Below are 20,039 nucleotides of genomic sequence, written 5' to 3' on the forward strand. Positions count from 1 at the left end.
AGATTAAAACTTCAATCATTTCGATGCTGCCCAACTTTCATAGGAACTCTATTGAAAATCCGTATCAGCATCTGGATGAATTCATGGAAATTTGTTTCACCATCCGCAAGCCAAATTTTAGTAATGATGCTCTCCGTCTTAGGCTTTTCCCGTTCTTACTAAAAGATAAGGCCAAATATTGGCCAACGTCCTTAGAACCAAACTCGGTGACCAATTGGGCCACCATACAACATGAATTCCTTAAAAAGTACTTCCCAATTGGGAAGACTAACCAGCTTTAGAGAGCCATCACAAGTTTCTCATAGATGGATGAGGAACTCTTTTTCGAGACTTGGGAGCGCTTTAGGGACTTGCTCTGTAAATGCCCACATCACCAGATCCTCAAGAGGCAATTAGTCCAAACATTTTACGAAGGGTTGGTTGAGAGAGATAGGTCTATGGTGGATGCATTGTGCAGAGGTACTTTCTTCACTAACAAGGCCTGGATTCTCTTTGAAAATTTAGCTGAAAACTCATAGCAGCACATGGCTGCCACTTGTAGACTACCCAATCCATCAACCTCTAAACCTATTGGAGTTTACAAGTTAGCTACAAGCCAAGACCTAGCCCCTACCTGTATGCCATATCCAAAAAATTAGACCAGTGCTTGTCCTTAGGACCAAAAAAAATGGCGAGTGCAGAGGTATGTGCAATCTGCTCTGATCCTTCCCATACATGTTACAACCCTCATGGACTTTCCTAGCTTGAGCTTGTGCACAAGGAAGTGAAGGCCACCCACAATTGGTATGATAAGCCCTCTACTGACCCTTATTCAAATACATACAACCCTAGGTGAAAACAACATCCTAACTTCTCGTGGAGGCTGCAAGTTTCGGGTTTTCAATCCCAAAGACCTCCACAAGCCTTGAACACTTTGTCTCCATGCTAATACCACAACTTCCAAAGTCATCCTAAGTCCGCCCCCAGATCATTAACCATTTAGCAACCATCTTCTCCATAGCTCAAATACGACACATTTCAAGAGACGATACTGACGTCTCTTAAGAATATTGAGGTTGATTGCCTAGAGGATCAACAACTCCTCCACTTTCACTCCCAATCCATCGCGAAGCTAGAAGCCACCTTGGCTCAACTAGTTGCTACCCTCAGTTGGAGAGATGAAGGCAAGTTGCCATGTTAGCCTGTAGTAAATTCTAAGGGACAATATGGGGTGGAATGTGAACCAGATGCTGGCCCCTCATCATATTCTGAGCAAGCTCAGGTGGTAACCGCCTTCTAAAGTGGTAGGCCGATAGATGAACAAGGTGAGGAGCAACTGAGCACGGTGGAGACCCAAGATGAAAAATTAGAAGTACCCAATGCTGATTCATGCACTCTCTCTTCCTCTAGTTGGGTACACAAACCCTTGAGTCTCACACCCACCACCAGAGGGACCATACCTCACTTCGCCCTTTATAGGGCTTTTCACGGATCCTCAGTGACACATCTTGTAGCTCCTCTTGCACCGTTTATATTTAGAAAAGAGGCTTCCACTAAGTCGATCTGGGACATTTTTAAACAAGTAAGAATGGATAAGCCTCTCCTCGATGACATCAAGCAATCACTTGCATTCACAAAATTCCTTAGGGATTTGTCAACGTGGGAGACAAGGTCGAGGGTGCACATGGATGGGTTGGTTAAGCAGGCTGAGCACATGAGCTCCATGATACTGAGACACCTTGTTCCTAAACTAAAGGACCCCAGATCACCCACTATTTCGTGTGTTATTAAAAGTTACATCATTGATAGGGCTGTTTTAGATTTAGAAGCAAGTGTAAACATCCTTTCATACTTGGCCTATCATGAACTTAACCTAGGCGAGTTGTAGCCCACCTAAGTCATGTTGTGTCTTGCTAATAGATCTCTTAAGCAACCCCGTGGTGTGGTAGAAGACGTGGTAGTCAAGGTGGGAGATTTCAATTACCTAGTTAATTTCATCATTTTAGATATGGATACCTCCATAAATCTGATCCTCGTTCTTCTGGGACGACCATTCCTAGCTACGGCTAACATCTGCACTCAATGTAGGATGGGGATTATGGATATCTCATGGGGGCATAAGCAACATAGGCTAAACATATTTAATGCCTCCCAACATCCACTTAACACCGTCCAAGCTGTGGACGAAGACGTGATCGAAAAAATTATTAGGGAAGTAACTCCTTCAATGCTATGGAAATACCCTAGGCATAATTCACTTCTGCTTGATAGCCCTAACATTGGGTGTGAGGAAAAAAAGGGAGAAACCAATGTCACTTGGGAACCAGGATGAGTTCAGGATTAGCTTCTTAGTGTCTAGCTGAAGATGGTAAACTTAGAGCTTCCAAGAGGCAACCTGAGAGTTTTCCTTTTCTTTTTAGGTTATTAGAGTATTTAGAATAGAGTAATTAAATGTTAGAGTCTTTAGATTAGGCTTTAGGATAAGTTTGGGGTGCAACTAGCGGAGCGACCATCACGCGTGTGGGTGACCTAGCCTAGCCACTGATGTTTTCGTCTGACTCGGATCTTGACTCTGATTCTGTTTGAATTTAACATTGTTGTGTCATTTCCTACTAGGTCTTTATTATGCCTTTGCGACATAGGGTTGTTTCCTTTCTTTTTCCTACTTACACTGGTTCACCATATTTCTGTAACAATCGCCATACTTGTAATGTTCCTTCCCACACAGCATTACTGGGAATACGAATATACATGGTGCTTTTGGCTACTATGTGTCTTTTGTGCTATTGTGTATTTTTGCATGTATGCTATTCTGGTTCTTTTATTTTACAGGGACACTATTTGTTCTTATTGGCTCCATGCACTGTCCTATCCGATGCTCAGGTTTTATTTTTATTTTTACACTTCAATGAGGAAACTGAAGTTCTAAATTGGGGGTAGGGAGTGGAACATTGCATGGCACATTCATGCACAAAAATGACAAACTTTTAATTTTTTTTTAAACCAACTTAACCATGTTAACATATATTTTATACCCTCTACATACACTTCTATAACCTAGTGTTACATGCATAGGCTTTTCAGTTATATGATTTCATTATGCTCACCAACAATGTAGTGATTTAGTGGTGTAGAATTCGCATAACATGGCCAACAACTTGATATTACACTATGGTGGTTGACTAGTGGTTTGTTTGGGTTAATACTACAATGGAAACTTTTGTATTTACATGGTACTTCATGGGGCTAAAAACACACTTACACATGATTTGTAGCACTTAGGTTTCTTTGAGAGCACTGAGAGAACAATTGTGGCGACTATGACACCTTGAGAGGTATTGTTGAGCCATTTGTTCATTTCTCGAGTTTTTGACGTCAAACTCTGCGTTTATAAAACTCAACTCTCCTTTTTGTGCTGGATTTCCTTTGTCAACTAGTCTTAGCTCTTGTATTTGCTAGTTTAAAGGTGACATCAAATAGGGAGATATAAATCTAGGTATTGTAACTTACTCAAGACATAAAGGTTAAGACACCCCTAGAGACCTACTTTTTCCATGGACTCCTATTCGAGCTACATTTCCACTGGAAACATGAAGACAATATAAAAATGTGATGATTATCTTAGTTGGCCATGCAAAGAAAGAAAATGAAAAAGAAAGAGAAAGTTGAGCAGAGAAAAATGAAAGCAAAAAAAATACACCTGCTCTAGAAAAGATAAAAAGGTCAAGTAGAGGTCGCACACTACGAGTCTGTACGCATGAAGGATCTTCTGACCAAAGCATTTGATGAATTCACGCAAGTCTGGGAATAAGTTCATCTAGGGTGGTCTTGATTAAATGTGGCGAGTAAGTAAGAAGATGCTAGGGTGAAGGACCCGACACCTCAGTAAAGGCTTGATTCCTTTCCTATAAGACTAGTCCACTCCATACTTCTAGCATTGGTTCTTCAAATATGTGGGATGTTTGATCATGAAACTTTTCCCCACATATGAGAGTGAACCCATTATCTTAAGAGAATTTTGAGGGAATAGACTAGTGAGGCTGAGTCAAGATGACCGTTCTTTAGGTACCTCCATGCATGCTGAGTGAGACAAATCATATACCTTACACATGCCATGTGAAGTGGCCTATTCATACTTAGGTTTACATGCCATTATTAATTTTGAAGTACAATCATGGGTTGATTCTCTGTGAATGGTGTCTTGAGATGGCTCTGTTGTGTTGAGCTTTGCATTATTGAAATGCTACTGAGTGTATGTATAATGGAGTCATGTATAAAGGAATTTGTGTGTAATAAAGTTATATTTCTGTATGTAAAATGGTATAAGTATGCTGTATGTGTTTCCATATTTTATACACTAAACCGGTGTTTGTGGGTATCACTCTGGAAACCCTCTCGAGACTAAAACTTATCCACAAGTATCAACCTAAAGGTTTAAAGCCTTGTTGCATACAGTAAATGCAACTGTGTTTCCCACGAAAGAGGATGTAGGTAGGATTTGATAGTTTTCTTAGATTTTGCCTTGTCGAGGACTAGCAAAGTGTAAGTTGGGGGTTGTGATGAGTCCCTAAAATATATGAGTTTTTTACAGACCCAAAGAATTATAATATTTAAATAATAAAATAGGGACGAAAATGAGATTTTAAAGGGATCATAGCCGGATCTCGTCGACGAACACAAAGAGTTCGTCGATGAAGTGACTTATTAAGATCATCAACGTGGACACATGTCTCGTCGATGAGAAATTACCGAGAGGGGTTATATCGGAGCCTGAAATTCTTCGACAATGAATAGTGTTCATCAACGAACTCTCTACCAGGCCTTGTCAATGAAGTGACATGTCTCATCGATGAAGGTAGGTCTATAAAGAGCTCAAACTTGGGTTTTCAGCGAGAAAACCTGCATGCAACCCTTCTCTCTCTCTCTACATTTTTTCCTCCACCCGTTCTCTCTATGTTTTTGGGCTGGTTCTTCACACGTTTGACAATCTGAAGCTGGCACGCTATTACTGGGAAGATTCTATCCATATCTGCTGGTGCTGATTGTTGATTAGGCCTACTTGGGAACCATCCCAAAATTTGGGTAAGTTAGTTAATTTCAGTTTTATTAGGTTTGTGGTGTTTCTGGACTGAGAAGAATATGATTGGAAAGATAATACTAAAGTTTTTTTGGGAAAATATCAATTTTAGGGTGTTGAGCCGAGGACCACACAGGTGTAATTTAGGAGTAATATATAGGCTTGTCCATAAGTTAGGTAAGGGGATAAACTAAGTTAGTATTTCCATGTAATTATTTATTAATATTCGACTTTTATTTTTAGAAAAATTATGTATGTATGATATAGAACTGAGTTTGGAAATACTGTTAATATCAGGAAAACAATTATAACATAGTTCAATAGGGATTATGATTTTGGGTAAATTTTACGAATGGGACAATATTCACTTTTGTGTGGCATGAGTATGAATTTATGTGATTTTGTGTAATATCAAAATATTATGTTTTCAGAATTGATATGTTATTACTGTTTTTCAGGAAAATATTAAAAACATTATAGGGATTTCAAATTGTGAATTTTATATGATATGATATGCCGGCGAAAAGGCTATAGATTTTATATGATATGACGGTATAAGGGTCTTGGATTTTATATGTTATGACAGTGTAAGAGCCGTAGATTTTATATGATATGCTATGCCAGTGTAAGGGCCTTGAATTTTATATGATATGTTATATAAAATTTTATGAAAATATTATCATAAGAAATATTTTTATGAAATAGCCATGTATCATTATTTGGAAATATACTATATGTTATCAAAACCCGGATGGCTTGGTTTAGACTTTCACGAAGCATGGTACCATAACTATATGATCACGATCATGTATATATGAGTGCTACCACTTGTCGTAAGGGTTGGAGAAAGGCAGTCGATGTGATTTTATGGTAGTGCATGCGTCCCTCTGGTGTCTAAACCAAGAGGGGCAGACCCATTGTACTTACAAACTTATGTTGATCTAGCATGGTCGGCCAGCCATTGCTAGGTCCCGCCTTCGGGCCGCACAACCTAGTCATGTGGGGGTAAGACATGACACCGGCCAGCTATCAATCTATGGTGTTATTTCATGTACAATTATATAAGATGATTTTTATATGTAGAAATTCAGTATGTTATACCATGTTGTGAGAAATTATGTTTTATTCAGATATGATATGCTAACAATTTTGTCATGCTTTATGTACCATTATATGTATAACACAAAAATACTCATGTTGCCACACACTGATATTAGTTTATTTCCCTCACTGAGAGGTGTCTCACCCCAGCTATATAAATATTTCAGGAGCCCTAAATAGAAGAGCGGATAGAGATCGGCAACATTAGAGTTTGACTTTTCTACCTTGTCTAAAGGGTAGGTCATTTTGCTAGGGTCTGATGGATTTTTGAGTTGCAGCCCTAGGGCACATTTTGGTTATTTTGAGATGTATGTATGTATATGACAGTTGTAGTAAAACTCTGATATTGTGTTGGTTGGATGATTTGATATGTATATGATTTTACGTTTCCTGCTGCTTAGGTATTAGTATTGTATTTCAGGTATATCCCTTATTATATTAAAAATTATTATAAAAAATTTGTAAAATAGGCAGGTCATTATAGTTTAGCATTAGAGCCTAGGTTGGTAGGTTCTATAGACTTTAGAGTGCAGCGAAAACGCTACCAAAGTATAGAAAAAGGATTTATGATTTTGTTCTGCAGTTTAGAGGTAGGAATTCCGTGGTGGTTTCTATGTCTTTCCTAGGGTGACAATTTCAAGAAAGCCATAGTAAACTCGTATCGGGTTGTGTTTCTAAGCGTAGGACTGAATCTTGAAATAAGATAAGGATGTCAAGACAGATGATTTTGGTTAGATGTGTAAGATATAAGGATAAGGTCCCTAATTAATGTTTATTGTCTTTTCATGATGGACCCTAGAGGAGGTAGTGTCCATGTGAGTGGTAGTGACGGTCCAAGGCTCTCGAGTGCAAGCGGGGCTGATTCAAATGTGGTATTACGCAGTATGGCTCAACAGGTTATGGCTGAAATCGCTAGGAGCTCTAGAGAGCAGGGAGGCCCATCTGCAGGCCATGGGTGCACAATAGAGAAATTTACTAAGATGAATCCTTTGACATTTTCAGAAGGAATCGATCCTGCAGCCGCCAAAAATTAGATGCAGGAGATTGAGACTGTTTTGGCAATATTACAATGTACAGAGGAGCAGAGGGTCCTCTTCACCACCTATAAACTGACAGGGGAGGTTGAGAGGTGGTGGACTGCTGTGAAACTTCTAGAGTAGTAGAGGACAACACCGATAGTTATGACATCAGACCGATTTTAAGAATTATTCTTTGACAGATACTTTCTAGCCACTATCAGGGAAGCTAAAGTGGAAGAGTTCCTTAATTTGAAGCAGGGATAGCAGTCAATCTAGCAGTATACAATGTGGTTTATAGAGCTTTCCTTATTTGCTCCATATATTGTTCCTAATAAAGTAAAGAAGGCAAGACAGCTTGAAATAAGGTTGAGGCGTGGAATATAAAAATAGGTGGTAGTGCTAAAGATACATGACTTTGCTGAGTTAGTCGACAGAGTAGCTTTGGCAGTGGAGCAAGGATAGAAGAAGAGATCTATGCCTTCAAGCTTCCAGTAAAGAGCTAGGCAAGGTTAGTGGAGTAGAGGAAACTATGGTAGAAGATTGGAGGTCATGAGTTGCAGATGGTGTATAATTTTCCTTTCTATCAGACTTATGGAAAGAGACACTTAGGAGAGTGTCGAGTGGGGAGAGCCATTTACTATCGCTGTGGTAGGTAGGGACATTTGATGCGAGATTGCCCTACACCACCTGATACCGCTCCTACTCCTAGACCGTACCGAGGAGGCTATTAGGTGCTCCGTGGAGGCCAGTTGAGGAATGTAGCTCCAGTGAGAGTCTATGCTTTGACGCGTGGAGATACTGAGACAGTTGGTGATGTGGTGATAGGTATGATTAACATGTTTTCATTTAAAATTATTGTATTGTTTGATTCAGGAGCCACACACTTGTTTGTCTCTATAAGGTGTATTAGATTATTTGGGGCGGAAACACAGTTCTTAGACACCGAACTGTTAAAAACTACACTAATAGGGTTAGTAGTGAGGTGTAGTAGAGTGCTTCGAGGTTATCCAATTGATATTGAAGGGAAAGTCTTCATAGTTGACTTGATAGTATTGGACATGCATGGGTTCGATGTAATTTTTGGTATGGACTCGTTGGAAGCCAATTACGCTGGTATAGACTGCCGTTTGAAAGAAGCAATATTTAGACCTTTGGGAATATCAGAATTCAAGTTAATAGGGTCGCGTGTGCAATCCTCGCCATAGTTAGTGTCAGCTCTATAGGCGAGGAGATTACTCGTGGAGGGTTGTTAGGGGTTTATGACCTGGGTTACCTCCTAATTGTAAGGTAGATTTCGTTATTGATCTACGTCCTGGGACAACACTAATCACTAAAGCTCCTTATAGAATGTCCCCAGCAAAGTTGGGAGAGTTAAAGGGTTAGTTACAAGACTTGCTAGATAAGGGCTTTATTCGACCCAGTGTATCACCGTGGGGAGCTCTAGTGTTATTTGTGAAAAAAAAGGATGGGTTTGTGAGGATGTGTATAGATTACAGGGAAATTAATAAGGTGACAATCAAGAACAGGTATCCTCTACCCCGTATAGACAATTTATTCGACCAGCTTCAGGGTACGCCGGTCTATTACAATATTGACCTCATATCAGGCTACCATCAGGTAAAAGTAAAAGCAGAAAACATCTCGAAGACAGCCTTCAGGACTATATATAGGCATTATGAAATCCTCGTTATGCCTTTTGGTCTAACAAATGCTCCTGCTGTATTCATGGACTTAATGAATAGAGTCTTTCACCAATATTTAGATCAGTTAATTGTAATTTTCATTAATGATATACTGGTCTACTCGAGGAGTTTTGAGGAGCATGAGGCGCACTTGCGGCTAGTACTTCAGATGCTCAGGGAAAAGTGATTGTATTCCAAGTTCGGTAAATGTGAATTTTGTCTAAAGAAAGTGTCGTTTCTGGGGCATGTTATTTTAAGGGATGGTATTTCAGTGGATCAGAACAAGATTGAGATGGTGTTATATTGGGAAAGGCCGATGAACGTTTAGGAAATTAAGAGTTTCTTGGGACTGGCATGTTATTACCATCGGTTTGTGGAGGTATTTTCAGCTTTATCAGGACCTCTTACGCGGCTCACTAGAAGGAATGTTAGGTTTGAATGGGATGAGGATTGTGAGTAGAGCTTCCAGAAACAGAAACAGAGGCTTGTCACTACACCAATGTTGATCATTCCGTCAGGGGGTGATGGTTACGTAATTTGAACCATTCTTGAAGTACTTACAAAGACTTGTCCTAAAGACTTATTTGACTTTTCGTTGCTTTGAGTTCTCTTTGTCTTCTTTGCTGAGCTTCAATGATCCTCAATTATACGTGAGCTTTTAATTATTTATCTCTCTTGATCTTTCATCAAAACTTCAGATTTTGAGCTTTATTGTTCTTTGAACTTTCATTTGCTCTCATGATCTTCAGGTTTTATCTTTAAATCCATACTTCAAGCTTGATATAATCATCCTAATCTGAAGTACAAGCTCTCATGAATTCCTTAACCTTGCATTCATTATTGAGTCCTAAAAACACATCACTTAAACAAAACATGTTAACTTCCACTTATTTGTTAGCATCAAAACAAGATGTTAAGTCTTGTAAGGCCAACAATCTCCCCCTTTTTGGTGATGACAATCAAGATGCAAAAATTGGAGTGAGCCTTAAAAGGACTCCCCCTTTCAATAAGCATCATCTTAATAATATTCGCATGATCAATATTAATTTCAAAAACTCTTTTACAATCATGCTCATCAGTTCATTAAGTTGATCAATCAATATCAAGTACTTCTCCTCCTTTTGATATATTATGTTCATGCTCAATTTTTGCACTTTTGCAATACCATGCTCAATTTTTGCTTAAAAATTCTCCCCCTTTTGACATCAATCAAAAAGAGAAAAAAAAATTATTGCATTTAAATAAAATACCATTTTGAGCATATCATCAAACATGCATATCAAACATATGAACACACTCTATATATTACTTTTCAAAAATAGCATGTGTTGTGTGCTTTAAGAGTCATGTATATGAGTTGTAACATCTTTACTGACAACTTTTCCCCCTTTAACATTATTCAAGATACTAATTGTTGATTTTATGATACCAATTTGAAATTTAATTCATGATATCAATTGATTAAAAGGAAAATGATCATAATATAAGCAATAAGTCATAACACTCCCTCTGAATTCAATACATTCAGTTTTGTTACCAATTATACTTTTATCATCCCATGTTTCAAAACATTGATTCACATCATGTATCAAATATCAATATCATGCTAATATCATCAATGTCATACCATGCTTACAGATATAATCATACTTGTCATGCTCAAAAACAAATTTTACTTTTAGATTGTGATACCAAGTGAGCTTTTTTAAAATTGTGATACCAAAAATATTGATACCAAAGCCATTATAGATACCAATTGAAAAATTTTAAAACGTGATACCAAAAATATTCATGGGTACCAAAGTACTTTATAGATACCAAAACCATTATCACATCATACATAGCTCATGGATTCCAATATAACTATTATATCTTTCATAACTCATAGATGTCAAAATATCAGTAAATTTATCCATGTAATTCATCAATAGCATGCACGGTCAAGAATTAATCTCATATTAGAATTCAAGCTTATGCTCAATAATCTCATGCTCAAATTTTCAACATAGTGAGCCATAAATTATCAATATAAGTCAAGTCAAGTCGAGTAAAGTCAAGTCAAGTCATACTCATGTAGCATATAGCATATCATATAGGCATGTAAGCATGCAACATATAGGCTTTCATTCTCAAATATCTTTTTCTTAATCAAGGTACTTATGTAATAAGCTCAATTTGATATTTTCTTAATATTTTCTTAAGTTAAGCCTTGTAAAAATTATCCTATGGTTTTGCCAACAATGCCATTTTGAATTTGTTATAGTAAGCTCTTAAACTCATCTTTAAGTTTTTTTTATTTCAACTAGTTCATTTGTTGATCATGAATTAAGTTACTTTCTCAATTTTAAAGGGGAATGACTTAATCCATGGAGTATTTTTTGTTTATGAACTAGTCTTTCATCTTGATACCCATACTTTCTTGGGTCCAGTTGGTTTAATAAAGGATGTTTCCTTAATTCTCCATACTTGTTTAGTTTTCACACCCTTTCTCTTAAGTGGACATTCAAACTTTATATGCCCCTTTTTCTTACATTGACATCATATTGTGTTAGTGTAGGCATTAGAGGATGTGCTAGTATATCTTTAGATGTTTTCGAAAAATAACCCATGTAAAGATTCTTTTTCTTTTTATTTTAAATTCCATTAAAACCGATCCCTTTTTTATTTAGAGACATTCTTTGCGAGCCTATCATCTTGTCAAAGTTTGTTTTTCCTTTTGTAAAGTTATAAATGATTTTTTCTTTGTCTTCAATTTTAGTTTTGAGATCATTTATTTCAATGTCTTTCTTGTTATAAACCTTCGTTTGTGATTTCTCTAATCCTAAAGATAGTTTTCTTATCTTATCCTCTAATTTAGAAATATATATATATATATATATATATATATATATATATATCTTTCTTATATTCTATAGAGGATAGGGATCGAAGGATTTCTATCATTTTTTTCATTTTTGCTTTCTAATTCTTTGATATTCAAGTCTATTTCTCTTTCAGCAAGATTTTTACTTTCTAACTCCTTTGTTATAGCTTCATTCTTACTTTCTACTTTCTTGATTCTCAATCCTTTTCTCTTTCAACAGTTCTAAGAGATTCTAACTCTTTCATCATTCCTTCATTTTTGTTTTTCAATGAAGTATTTTGTTTAGTTACTTTAATTAACATCTTATGCCCCTTGAATAAGTCATTTTGAAGTTCTTCATAAGATGGCATGCTTTCATCGTTGGATTCATCACTACAAGAATTATTTGAAGATTTAGATGAGGAGCTTTCCTCATCATCTCAAGCTATAAAGCACATATAAGCAACCTCTTGGTCACTTGATTCATTTTCTGAACTACTTGTACTCATCATGTCCCAAGTAGTGGCTTTCATAGCCTTTTTGTTGTTTTTTAGACTCTTTCTTTAGTAGTAGTGGACATTTTGTTTTTATATGTCCAACTTTGTTACAATTATAACCCGTAGGGGTTTTATTCTTTGATTTTTTGGTGCTAATATCTTCTTCATTTGATTCGGATTTGGATTTTCTTTTGAATTTATTTTTCCTTCTTAGAATTTTTGCTAGCTTCTTAGATATGAAGGCTACTTCATCTTCATCCATCTCTTCTTCACTACTAGAGTTTTCTTTTGAAGTTTTGAAGGCTATAGATTCTTGGGCTTTAGTTTTTCCACTTCTATCATTCATTGTCATTTCATGTGTTGGGAGAGAACCTATAAGTTCATCTAAAGAAGCGGTTTTCAGATTTCTTCCTTCCGTTATGGTAGTGGCTTTCGGTTCCCATATAGTTGGCAACCCTCTAAGAATTTTCCTTATCATCTCATAAGTAGTGTAGGCTTTTCCTAGTGCATTTAGGGAATTTATTATGTGAGTGAATCTAGTGAACATATTAGTTATGGATTCATTCGGGTTCATCCTAAAAGCTTCATATTCACTCGTGAGCATGTCAATCCTATTATCCCTAACATCTATAGTGCCTTCATAAGTGACTTCTAGCTTGTCCCATCTTTCCTTAGCTGATTTGCAATCCATTACTCTATTAAATCCATTGGCATCTAAAGCACAATATGAGGCATTCATGACACTTGAATTAACTTGCAACATCTTATGGTCTAAGTCTATCATATCATTTTTCTCTTTGGGAACTTGTCTTCCATCTACTAATTTAAAGGGAATTTGATCACCTTCCATGACAACCTCCCATGCCTTCCAATTCATAGTTTGAAGATATATTTGCATTCTCTTTTTCCAAAAAGGTTAGATCAAACCAAAAAAAGATGGGTGGCCTGGTTGAAGATTGTCCCTCTCTAAAGGGAGCTACACCTAAGTAAGCCATTAAGATCTTTTTATAGTTACTAATTAAGATTTGCTATAACCCCGCTTTGATACCAATTGAAAAGTAAGGTGTAGTCCCAAAAGGGGAGGGGGGAATTGGATTTTAAAATTTTCTTTTAATTCCTTTTGAGATTCCTTAAAATTATTTTTTAATCAATTCTTAACTCGTTGTTGATTTTTTCGACTTTCAGCAAAAGCTTATTTCTCAATTAACACATACACCACTTTGGTAATGTAAGCACTTAGAATAGTTTATTTGTTTACATAAGCCCTGTATATATGGAATTTGTACTTGCTGATATAAAGCTATGTATTGATGGCTTTGCTTATTCGCTATGATGTGCAATATAACATCCAATCAACACGACATCTACACTCTTATCAATATCCAGAACTCAACTAAACTCTTAGTTAATTTATCCTTGGACTGTTAACCAAGTAACATACTCCTGTATGGTTTCCGCAAGATATGGTATAACCAACGTACTCCTTTTCAGTTCCCGTATCCCAAATCAAAATTAGACTTCAAGTTTACTTGATTTCTATATTACATAGTATATATGATTATCAATTAAACCATCCACGTAATTTAAATATATTGAAAATAAAGAGTAAGGGAAAGAGAGGGTGAGACAGGGATTTTTACGAGATTCGGCTTATACCCAGCCTACGTCCTCACCTTTGGAAAACCACCAAAGGATTCACTAAACTTGTTCCTTTGATGGGCAGAACAAACCTTTACAACACTCCTTGGTTAAGGCTAGAGCCCACCTTCTCCAAACGATGTCCCCTCGTTTAGTCACTCATTTAGGCTAGAGCCCGCCTCTCTAAGCAATATCCCCTTGCTTAGACGATGATCAAAACAATCCTTGGAATCGTCAATCTACAAGAAATACAACCAAAAGATGTGTACAAGAATTTGCTCCTATAAAGAGCTGATTAGTACATCAGTTACAACACAATAATATACTTCAATAAAATTCAGAATATGGAATTCAGATTGAAGCTCTACAGTTGTATCACCGTATAATTCTTGCGATAGATGAAAGAAGTAGTAATAAAAGCACAATCTGAGTGAGAATCAGAAAAACTTTTAGCAACTTCGTGCAAGATGTGAGTAATAGAGTACTTTTAGAATTTTAGAATGCTTAAGAGAAATATGAGTGCTGAATGATTTCTTGATCTCTCTTTGTGTGTAAATCAATGGAACTTGAGGGTATTTATAAATGTATAAAGTGATTTAGCTTGTTCCCCAAGTTTACTTAGAGTAGAATCCAAGTTGTAAATTTGTTTGGGCTTTAAATAATTTAAATTTAAAAAAAAAAATGCCCATTGAGAATTTTAAAATTTGCCACAAGCCAGACAATTGTGTAGTCACTGGCAGTTGGCTGTCTAAACATTACAACTATAAAATTCACAAACAGAGAGGTAGCAGTCACCTGTCCTCAGGTTGGCAATCATCTGTCACCATAATAACTCAATTTCAAAAAACACAAAAGGGTGGCAGTCGGCTGGCGAAACACACAAATAATTCGCTGGTCACTCGTAGTAGTCTATCAACAACTTGACAGTCGTCTGTCCAGCTTCTGTCCATTTAAATAAATCCGTTAAATTTTCCAGTCGTCTGTCCATCAGACTTTTCCTTATTTTAAAAATTTGTTCATCTCTCTCATTTTTGCTTAATTAATCTTGGAACATAAACTTGTTTAACTTTGAAAAAACATGTTCCAAGACTTAAACTAAGGTCTCTAAGTCTGTCTTTGTCTAATGAGCTTCAAAATGAAAAACATATTTGAACCATTCTTGAAGTACCTACAAAGACTTGTCTTAAAGACTCCTTTGACTTTTAGTTGCTTTGAGTTCTCTTTGTTTTCTTTGCTGAGCTTCAATTATCCTGAATTATATGTGAGCTTTCATTTCTATACCTCTCTTGATCTTTCATCAAAACTTCAGATTTTAAGCTTCATTGTTCTTTGAGCTTTTATCAGGTTCTCTTTAATCCTCATGCTCTCATGATCTTCAGGTTTTATCTTTAACTCCATACTTCAAGCTTGATATAATCATCTTTATCTGAAGTACAAGCTCTCATGAATTCTTTAACCTTGTATTCATTATTGAGTCCCCAAAATACATCACTTAAAAAAATCATGTTAACTACCACTTGTTTGTTAGCATCAAAACAAGATGTTAAGCCTTGTAAGGTCAACATTAATCCTTGTGCTTGTTAGCCAAGGTGAGGATGTAGGCAATTTGTTGAACCTTGATAACACTTCTGGGTGTCACTTACTTTTTACTACTTTCTGGTGCATGCTTGGTTGATTAAATTGTGTTATTTAATTTATGCTGCATATTGAATTTGATTTATTTTACTTGCACTAGACTGAATTTTGGGTTCTGAAAATACTATTGTTAGGATATTGACCTAGGGCATCAATTTTAAAATACCAATTCACCCTCCTCTTGGGATCACTGTAAAGCAAACAATTGGCTATAGCTCAAGGGAAGAGATAGCATGCTAGCTTAAGACTAGAAAGGAAAGAAATGTTAATGGAACCTTAATGCTTAATTAAAATTCAAAGGCATTCAAAATTGAAAAATTGCCATCACTTATAATTCCGCATGTAAATCTCTACTAGTGAAGCATTCTCAAACCTATTCATAAGTATAGACTATCATGATCAATTTTTAATCTGCTAGTGCTTATTAAAAGACATCCTACCATGATCAAATTAGAAGCATCCACTAAGGAATTCAAGTTTTCATTTGCTCAAAATAGAATATTCCTCTATACTCGATCTATGAAAAATTCCTTAGTCATTGTTAATATAAGAGTAATTGATCTAGGAAAATTCATATACTCCTAGATGCTCACTGTCGAAATGGTTAGAACATACTTACCATGCTTATTCAACAAGCATGAAAATATCATGTTCATTTTTTAAAAAAGTCCATACTCCTTTATAAGCTTTCAACCCTTGATCAATAAATTATAGCTTTGTATTATTAGAATGGTATTGTTGGACGTAAGAAATCAAGATTGGTTGCACAAGGTTTCAATTAAGATGAAAGTATCAATTTCAAAAAAATCTATGTACTAGTAGCTAAATTGGAAAGCCATTCAAACTTTTGCCATTCGCAAGTTGCTCTTTGTAAGTAAAATGGAGATCTTTTATGGAGTTTTGCAAATTAAATTATCTTAGATAAAAGAGGGGAGAATTTGAAGCAAATTAGGCCATCAAAATAAATATACAAGGCTACATCTAAGAAATGCAACTCTGGGAAATTCAGGTGACTGAATGCTCTTACCCAGGTGACCAAATACACATTGCCTTAGATCCCTTTGAAATCCAAGCAACTCGGGTGCCCGAAGTGTGAAGGTCGGTCGACTGAATCCATATTGAATTGGTTGCAAAGGAGTGTTAAGCATTTCAGGTGACTGAAAATCCAACTATTAGACAACTAAATGACTCAGGCGACCTAATGAATAAGCCCAATCGACCAAATACATTCTGACTTCATTAATTGGGAGTTAGGTGACTCAGGCGACCGAACCCTACACTTGGTTAATCGAACCGCAAGGATTTAAAAATTTAACCATCACATAAAACCCTAAAGTCTTACCTTTTCACTCACCTAAACACTTTGTTTATCTTACTAAAAATGTGCGAATCTCTCTATTTGACCGCTCTAAGCTTAGATCCTCCATAAAGATCACTTTTTTTGTCCTTAAACCTTCATCATCATGCCTAGAATAAAGGTTCTTGGGGAAAAAAAACACCATCTATGGGTCATAATGACTCTGTGAATATTACTCGTTGGCTTATGACTTTGAGGGCTAAAAAGCTCTATATTGAGCATCTACGAACTTTAGATCCTATTCTCGGTAAGATCCTCGATGTACCTTTCATGTAAGAATATTTTCCATCAATTTGTCATAGGTTTTTTTATCTAGATTGGGGTAGATTTTTGTTCCATCAACCCAAGGGTGTTTACCCAAATCTTGTGCGGTTATTCTATGCAAACCTAGTTAAGGAAGGTGATCAGTACACCACCTCCATCTATGGTAAAATGTTTCCATTCACCGCCAACACTATAGCTTAGCGATTTGATATTGACCGAGGGGATTTTGAGTGTCCAAAAGTTCGACCATCTTGGATTATTGAACATGAATTTACCCCCCAAGCATTTCTTTCACTTGTATTAGCTGAGGAGGGAAACTATTTTGGCTATCCTCCCTTGTACAAACAACTATCCCTTGAAGACAAAATCATTCATTTGCTTGTTACTTACAATATCCTTCCTAGGGGCGGGTCCAAAGACCACCTACCCCACTTAGATTGCTTTGTCATGTGGTGTCAATGCACTGGAAGGCACCTTAACCTTACCTCCCTCATTATTAAATGAATGCTAGCAAAAAGGGAATGGGTCATTCTCCCTTATGGAGGGGCTCTCAATCTTATTAATGTGCATCAAGGCATTACTCGTCCATCCACTCTGTTTGTTGCATGTATACCCACTGACAGATTATCATCTACTATGATAAAGCAAATGGGCTATCAAGTGGATGATCAAAATGATTGGATCCCAAAGCATCATCCACCTCAGTGAGGAAATGTAAATCCACATATGCAAGAGGAACGGGAATATGCCTGTATGGATGATCCACACCAAGTGGCACCAAATGCTCCTGCAGGCATGGCCAACATTCTTAAGGGTGCCACACATACTGCTCATGATTGGTATCAGGACCTTCATCAGCATATCAATTTCAGGTTCAACACACTTCAACAGGACATCCACTTTAATTTTAGGTCCTTCAACCAAAGACTTGAACTGTTGGCCTAATAAGGCTTACAATTCTTATTTTGATGATAAAAAATCAATGATATGTTTAATATGGTTCAAGTGAAAGTTTTTCAGGAAAGTGACAAAGCTCAAGTGCATAAGGAAGCCTATGGATTACAAAGAATTCTTGAAGAACACAATAAAGCTTATGGATTACAAAGAATTCTTGAAGAACATAATAAAGCTTATGGATTACAAAGAGCATGAGGAATAAAGTTATACTAGTGAAAAGCCCAAAGAAAAGATTGAAACCACAAAGATGATAAAAAAACAAAGATTGAAGATTAAAGAATTATATTTTTCAAGGATGTTCTAAATGTAAGTACTTCAAAGTAAATTTCAAGTATAAATTTATTTGAAGCTCTCAAGTAATTCAAAAATATATTTTTGAATACTTTAAAGAATATTTTTTATAATCAAAGAAAAGAAAGGGTTTTTGAAAAAGAAAAAACATTTCAAATAAAGAAGGGCCAGGCGACTGCCAAATTAAGTAAAAGGTTTTTCAAAAAGTCAGTAACTAGATAGGTGACTGCCTAAACCTGTCAGGTGCCTGCATGAACAAGCCAGGAGACTGCCTTGGTTCTGGCAGGCGGCTGCCAGCATTCTATGTTGAGAGTTTGTTCTGTGGCAGGCGACTGCCACTCAAACGTTGACATTAAATCTCTCAACGGGAAGATTTTTTAAACCACATTTTTGGACATAATTATTTTAAAATACTTGGAAACGATTTTAAGGAAACTTTGGGAGTAATGAATGGCTTCTAAACATCTATAAATAGCCCCAATCTTCAAAGGTTTTTTAAACAATCAAGTAATATTCAAAGGTTTTTGAAATTAAGCAATCTTCAAAGGTTTTTAGATCAAGCAATCTTCAAAGGTTTTGGGATCAAGCAATCTTCAAGCATTAAAGTTCTCAAAGGATCTCAAACACTCTTATGTTCAAACTACTGATTTGTTACTGATTTATACTTTGAAGTAAAGCTTTCAAAAGTTAGAATCTTTTATCTTTTGAAAATTATTTGGTAATTCATACTAAGTATTTGAGCTTCAAATTCTTTTATATTTGAATTACTTTGAAGTATCATTGTGCTGATTATTGTACTAATCTACTCTGTTGTGAGAGTTTTTCTTTTGTACACCAAATCTCTTTATCTTGATTCTTAGATGATTCAGAGCTGTTGAATCGTTTGACCAAACGAGGGATCATTGTTTGGAGAGCCGGGCTGTAGCCTAACAGAAGGAGTGGTTGTAAATAGGTGTTGTTCCACCCGGTAACAGAATTGATATAGTGGAACCCTTTGGTGTTTTGCCAAGGGCGAGGACGTAGGCTGTTTTGAAGCCGAACCTCGTAAAAATCTTGTGTCTTTCTCTCTACTTTACATTATATTCTTTACTTGCTATTGTTGTATGGTTTAAAAGTGTAGGTTGCAGTTTTTTTTTAAAGTGAGAAAGAAACAAAGATGTTAGTTGTACCGTGATCTGAAGAGGGGGGGTGAATTGGTATTTTTAAAATCTATCCCCTAGGTATTCCTCCTAACAGCAGTATGTTCACAATCCTATGGTCAATCTAGTGCAAGTATTATCAAAAATTAAATAATACAGTTTAATCAATTACACAAGGACCAAAAGCAGTAAAGAGAAGGGTGACACACCGATATGTTATCGAGGTTCGGCCAACTGCCTACGTCCCCGCCTTGGCTAACCAGCACAAGGATTATCACAATAACTTGCTCACTTAAACGGGTGGAGCGGCACCTATACAAACCAGGTCAAATTAACACAGGGCTAACCTAAACCTTTACACCAATCCTTATTAGGCTGGATTACCGCCCCCTCAGACCACGCCTGGAATCACTCATATATACAATCAAATGGTACAATATAAGAATGCTTTCACATAAAGCAGATTTGTACCCCAAATGCGCACAATCACAAACACCACAGATGATTTAAAATGTAAGCTCAGTGTGGTCTAAATAGTTCAACTCTCAAATATATTTTCTA

General features: G+C 36.4%; 1 non-coding gene across 1 annotated transcript; it reads right to left on the reverse strand.

Moving 5' to 3' along the window:
• Nucleotides 1-273: 273 nt before the first annotated feature.
• Nucleotides 274-379, reverse strand: LOC131147086 (small nucleolar RNA R71). Its single transcript, XR_009134611.1, has one exon. It is a non-coding gene; the product is annotated as a small nucleolar RNA R71 (small nucleolar RNA).
• Nucleotides 380-20,039: the final 19,660 nt, after the last annotated feature.

Source organism: Malania oleifera, chromosome 13 (assembly GCF_029873635.1).
Source record: "Malania oleifera isolate guangnan ecotype guangnan chromosome 13, ASM2987363v1, whole genome shotgun sequence".
Classification (NCBI taxonomy): Eukaryota; Viridiplantae; Streptophyta; class Magnoliopsida; order Santalales; family Ximeniaceae; genus Malania; species Malania oleifera.